The sequence below is a fragment of the Calliphora vicina genome, chromosome 1, assembly GCF_958450345.1.
Source record: "Calliphora vicina chromosome 1, idCalVici1.1, whole genome shotgun sequence".
NCBI classification, from domain to species: Eukaryota; Metazoa; Arthropoda; class Insecta; order Diptera; family Calliphoridae; genus Calliphora; species Calliphora vicina.
In genome coordinates, this window is record NC_088780.1 from 41072752 (window position 1) to 41078363 (window position 5612).

Here is a 5612-nt window from a genome sequence, read left to right on the forward strand (position 1 = left end):
TTCCTGTAGGTCCTGTTTACATTTTGTTTTTGTCACAAAAATAATTTTAATGAGTTCAGTTTTTTTAAAAACTAGGTGCTGTATTTTTCATATTTTTATCTCTGGGAGAGAACAGTTTTTGAAATTTTTACAAAATGGTTCTCTCACAGATATTTAATGTGCTATAATTGTTGCCACTCGCCGGGGAAATAAGAGAGATAATAGGATTATTTTGACACATTTTAATGAGCTCTAAGCTTCCAGTTGACAGGTCCAGAACGCAAAATTAGATGCTCAACAAAGCGATTTCTAATCTCAGTGTAACACTCGTATCATTTGGTCTCAACAATTTTGCCAGCGTTTATGAAGTTGGAACGTTCTGTATTTTGTAAGTTTTCAGAATATTTTACATAAGTAGAAAAATCCTCAAAAAAATATGTTCTAGTTTATCCGCATTAAAATTTATTTCTTGGTCAAGAAATCAATTAACAAGTTTCAATATCTATCTACTGTAAAAATATCAACGTATTCCGATTACTCTTTCTTCTCGAAAACCACATTTTAAAAAAATGTTTGTGATAGTTAGTGACTACCATTATATCAACAAAAAGGTATTATTTTGAGTTAATACTAAAGTTGAAATAGAGCCTTTATACAAGTTAAAAATAATCAAATTTTTTTTTTAAATAATACAAAAAAAATTTCGAGAATTTTCAGCAAAATGATATTAACTCCAAAAATATATTTGTTTGGGTTGGGTCATTTGAAATTGAGAGACAAAGAAAAGCCTGACATATTTTGAAAAAGCGTACTGTGATTGAAAATTTGGCTGAGTATCAAAAAAAAGTAAAATCCAAAGCATATCCAAATATTACATCGGCTCTTCCCACAGTAATCTTCAAGCAATTCCAAAACGTTGCACAGTGGTATTTTTTTTTTTGGCAAAAAGTATATTTTTTACATTTATTGTTAAGAAATCTAATGATGCAATTCTGTAGAGAAATGTTTCATTAGTAGAAAACCATGATTTGTTTTCAAAAAAAATAAAATTTTGTACAAAAAAGAGTGTGGTAAATTTATCTAAATATTATAGAACAAAAACTAATGAAAATTTTACTACATTTCAGTCGTTTATACAATAAATATGGTTCAATTACCAATAGTTTTAGAGCAGTTTTTATTAAAATACAGTATTTTAAATTTAATAGGAAAGAAAAACTATTGCAATGCATATTTACAATAAAAGGTTTTGCATACTTTTAGGATTTTAATTTTACATTTTATATGGGTGATAGGAGCAATTAGGCTGCTATTCTAATAGATAGATTTGGGTTTATATAAAACTTATTTATGTCGAATTTTATCACGATACTACTATTTTTATGTGAGTTTTGAACGATGAAACTATTTTCAGAAAGGGACCTATAGGTTGATACACTATTGACACCGTATGCTGTCAAATTGTACACGGATGTGTTAATTTTTTCGCTGGGTGTATATGTGGACAAGGTTCAAATATGGACCAATTTTTTTCATACTTTGTAATGGTATATCTGGACACTTGAAACTAACATATGCAAAATTTAAATAAGATCGCTGCATTATTTAAGAATTTATGAGTGATACAACATTATTTTGGAAGAACCCTTGTTTGCGAGGTACCCCTAGGGACTATCCGATACCATTTTTAGTGTACCAAATTTTCAAAAAAATGTATGAACACATACCACTGTGCGCTGTTACAATGGCAAACAAGAAAATGAGATATTCGTGTCAAAAGTCATATAGAATTGCAGTATAAAATAATTTTATCAATGTTTTAGAATGTAAAAATCTCTTTGAGTCACAAGAGTTGTAATAATCAGGGTTGAGTAAAATTTCGGGTTTCTAGTTCTTCGAGAATTTTTGGAATGTGGAGCGAAGATTTGGTTCAGAAATTTCTTTGGTTGAACCTATTGTATATACATATGTATATTCTGGGTCATTATAAAATTTTAATAAAATATGTTCGTCCTTCTGTCTATAATCACAATAGGGCGTACAGGGAAGGACTTATGGCAGTGAAGTTTTTCTCAAATATTTTCTGATAATCAGTAATGTTTCGTGTTGTAAATGGGTAAAGTCAGTCAAGTTGAACCAGAATTATGGACCAAAATATCAAACAACTTTCAAACTTTTTAGAAATTTTCTATAAATATATTGCAGATACAACAATTAAATTTTACACACATTATTCATATTATAAAAGTAAAATCTCTGTTGTAAATGGAAAGAAATGTTCTTTGAGTTCTCCCAGCACATACCTATAGATTAGCAGTATCCATAAAAAATTCAGAAAAAGTAAGTTTCACGTAAAAAAATAAAAAAACGATATAACTTTTGGATTTAATCATAGCTTCTACATAAATCCACATCCCACACTTAAATATGCATAGGATACACGATACAAATTGTTGTGAATTAAGCAATTGTTTTGAAGTTGAAACTCGACATAAATAATCCTAATGTATACAAAAGTTTTCGTACCCTATTGTATGAAGTTTGGCACATATTTGGTCACAGCTCTCATATAAAGTCCACTTCTATATTGGCAGAGCTTATATACGATGCGGTACAGCTAGAGATGCCAAACGGGGAATCCCGTTCCCCGTTCGGGATTTCCTAAATCCCGAAGCCCGGGATTTTTTAATTTTAAATCCCGGGGTTTTCGGAATTTTCCAAATCTCGTTTTTCGTAAATAAATAAGGGAAATTGTCATTTTTGTGTGCCTTTTTCATGCATTTTGACATTCTACATGCCCGAATATCACAAAGTCATGTTCAGAAAAGTTTTTAAGCTCAACTCCTGCTACAATGTAGTTAATAAAGGAAAACGGTATTTTTGTTTTTCCTTGAGTGGGGCTCTAGAAAATCAATTCTTCACCTTTTTTGTAAGTTGTCTAACAAAACTCAATTTAAATCCTCTCCAAATGAAACAGATTTTATCTCAGATGAGGAGCTGGAACAAAAGGCTAAAATATAAAAGATAAGGTACTGTTTTTACCAGTATGTACATTAGGCTGGGTCGATTTGTATGGACGATCAAAAAGTGAAAAATCGTATAGCAGAAATGCAATCTACGGAAGATTCTAAGAAAGTTTCATCAATAAATCATAGATCTAAAATCAAATCCTATCTTGCGCATTTCGTCTTGTATCCAATAAAAAAATTATTAAAAAAAAATAAATACTGAACTACCATTGGATAAAAGACGAAATGCGCAAGATAGTATTTGATTTTAGACCTATGGTTTCTTGGTGAAAATTTCTTAGAATTTTCTGTAGAATGCGTTTCTGCTATACGATTTTTCGTGAAAATATCGATATACCCTAATGTACATACCTTATTATTATTTCTTCTTATATAATGTACTCATGCAAGTGTTTTATGATTTTTAGTGTCTACACAGAGAAACCAGATTCGTGATAGCAACCTAAGTTGTTGCCAATCGAATGATACTATCTTAGTGACCGAATTTTACAGTTGTGGCTACCATATTTTGGAAGGGGTAACTAAAGTTTGGTTGCCTCAACTGAAATTCTTCTTTATCAACTGACTTTTTGTTGTTAGAACTGAAAAATTCTATGTACGAAACCGAATCATACGATTGGAAACAAATTCGGTTGCTATCACGAATCTGTTTTCTCTGTGTAATAAAAATTAATTGCTAAATAAAAATTTTTCTTTCAATTGTAAAGACATAATTATGTACGTTTCTGTCTTATAATTTTCGGGATTTTGGATTTTTTATCAAATCCCGAACCCCGGGATTTTCAAAAATCCGTCCCGATTAGCATCTCTAGGTACAGCCGATTATAACACTCTCACTTGTTTTATTTGTTTATTGTTAAATTACTTTAGTTAATAATTTTTAAATAAAAATATCTTTTCGAGGTTAAAGAGAGCATAAAACAATTTTTAAGAGCATATTTCCGGATTCCTGCTTATTTATTGGTTTATTCCATTCAATATTAAATTCAATAATGGAGCCTCAGCGTCATATAGGCTTTGTAGAGGCGATTGTAAAATACATTTAATTGATTTATTAGAAATATTTAATAACAATTAAAAAAGGTTTATTTGTACTGAAGATTTTCAATATCTTGCAAATTTTTTTTTTTTTAATTTTTAAATTATTTATTCATCTTTATAGTAAACAAAGCATATTTTACATAAAATTAACAAGCATATTTACTAAATTATAAAATTGGTATTTTTTAGAATTATATTTCCAATTACATATAAAATTTTGGAATTTTTCTAATATTTGAGTAATATTTTGCAACTAACAAAAATGTGGCAGCATTCTGCTTCTTACAACTACATTTTACTGAGAATAATATTGTTGTTATTATTTTGTGTGTGAGTATAAGTTTGAGTGTTTGTTTGTTAAATTCTTTCCACTGCCTGTGTTTTCCTTTTTTTTGCATTTTTTCTATAGAGTTTTTTTTGGTACTTGTTATTTAGCCGACTTTTCCGGCCTGTGTGTCCTAGTCTTTTATGTGTGTTCGGCATAACGCTGGAGCTCACCATTACATCAGTCGTATTACTAATGTCGTTGTCGTGCGTTCATGTCCTGTTAACGGGTGATACGTAGCGCATACGTAACAAAAAAGGATAATACATGTAAAGAAACAAACAAAAAAAATAAAATTAACACAGCAAATAAACACAAATTGTAAAATAAATATTTTATAATAAAACGTAAAATAAAATTGAAAAAATTGTGTGTGCTATAAAAATTTCTTAAATGAATTGTAATATTTCAAGGATAAATAATAAGTGGCAACATTAAATTTAAATTAAGCAGCAAGTTTTTGCAAAATATGGTTTAAATTCGCTCGGTTTGTGTGAAGTGAAACCTACAACGTGTTGGATTGAAATCTGGAGAAAAAAATTATATTAAAGTCCTTATCAAACAACAACAGAAATTTAGTGCTACATAAAAATACATTCATTTTATAGAATAACATAATTAAAAAATTTAAAAATTAAAGGAATAAATTTACTAAAATTTTAACATCTTTGTCATTAAATCATTCAAATAACTAAAAAAATAAATTTAAATTTAAACAATTTATCGTAGAATCTTTAAAAAAATATTAAATTCAAGTAAAAAATTATTAAAGTGTGTAACAGTGTGGGTTTATTATTAAACCATTTATAAAAAAATTAAACCATAATTCCCATTTTAGCCACATTCTCATGAATTATTAAGGATATTAATTAAGGATACATTTTACTTACTCATCTAATAATATTTCAATGGTAAGTTTAATTTCATTCTACTGTCTATTTCCCCCGTCGTTAACTTGCAACAACAACTACAACCACAATTAAAAAGCAAGAGGATTTCACCCTCAAGCTAAACCACATTATGGCTGAAGGCTTCATAAATACTTTTGTCTAAAAGATTTTTAAACTATAAATGAGAAATGTTCATCTTAACTTTCGCATAATTTTTTTTGTGAAGCTCAAAATCGAATTACAATTAAATCTTTTAAATGGTGTTAATGGTAATGGGGGCACTTTTGTATTTTATATACAATAGTATCATTTTTATATAAATAATTTGAAAGTAAAGGAGGATAAATA